Source organism: Acyrthosiphon pisum, chromosome X (assembly GCF_005508785.2).
Source record: "Acyrthosiphon pisum isolate AL4f chromosome X, pea_aphid_22Mar2018_4r6ur, whole genome shotgun sequence".
NCBI lineage: Eukaryota > Metazoa > Arthropoda > Insecta > Hemiptera > Aphididae > Acyrthosiphon > Acyrthosiphon pisum.
In genome coordinates this window covers 104771917-104772858 of record NC_042493.1, presented here as the reverse complement: position 1 = coordinate 104772858, position 942 = coordinate 104771917, and positions in this window count along the sequence as shown.

Genomic DNA, 942 nt, shown 5'->3' with positions numbered 1-942 from the left:
CAGTGGTTCTCAACCTGGGGTCGCGCCCCCCTAGAGATGCGTGACAAAATTTCAGGGGGGCGTGAAAATGTTGAAAAAAAATTTTAATTGTATATTTAATAATAGTTAATTTTTTTTTTTTATTTATTTTATTTACACCGTGACAGGCATTAATTTAAATACAATATTTTGTTGCTAAAATTAAATATAACAAAGACAGTTGAATAATATAGTAACAAAGAAGAGAAAAAAAAAAACTATAGTATAATATATGAAATAAATATCTGGTAAAAATGTGGAAGACTAGGCTGAGTTAAGGCTGCGTAACATTCTGTGGAGAGGGTGGTTGAATCCATAGGAAGTGCGGTGGTAAGGTAATTGATAAAGGGAAAGAGATAGAAGAGAGCAATTCAGGAAAATCTAGAGATCCCTCGAGAAGTGAAGAGATGAAATGATGGTCAGCCCTTGCGCGGCGAGAGGCTAAAGAAGGGATTTGAAGATTAGAGGAAATGAGTGAGTAATCATGTAGGGGATGTTTAATTTTTAATTTGAAGGCAGCATAGGATAAAAATCTATTTTGTACTCGTTCTAGTCTCAGTTCATCGCGCGCTAGGTATGGGTGCCATATCACTACTCCATATTCTAGAACGGAGCGAACTAAGGCAAAATACAGTATACGGAGGAAAGAGCTAGATGTGAAATTGGCGGTATTGCGTTTAACAAATCCTAATATTTTGAGTGCTCTACCGATAATAGTATTGATATGATGGTCATAAGAGAGCGTGGGCGTGAGATAGATACCAAGGTCTTTAACAAGAAATATGCGATTAAGAGGAGAACCATTAAGGAGGTAGGTGTGGTGGAGAGGTGAATTACTTCGTGAGAAGGACATTACGTGGCATTTATCGATGTTAAGTGTAAGATTAATTCGTCTTACCCAATCTGAAAAAGTATCATGGTCGG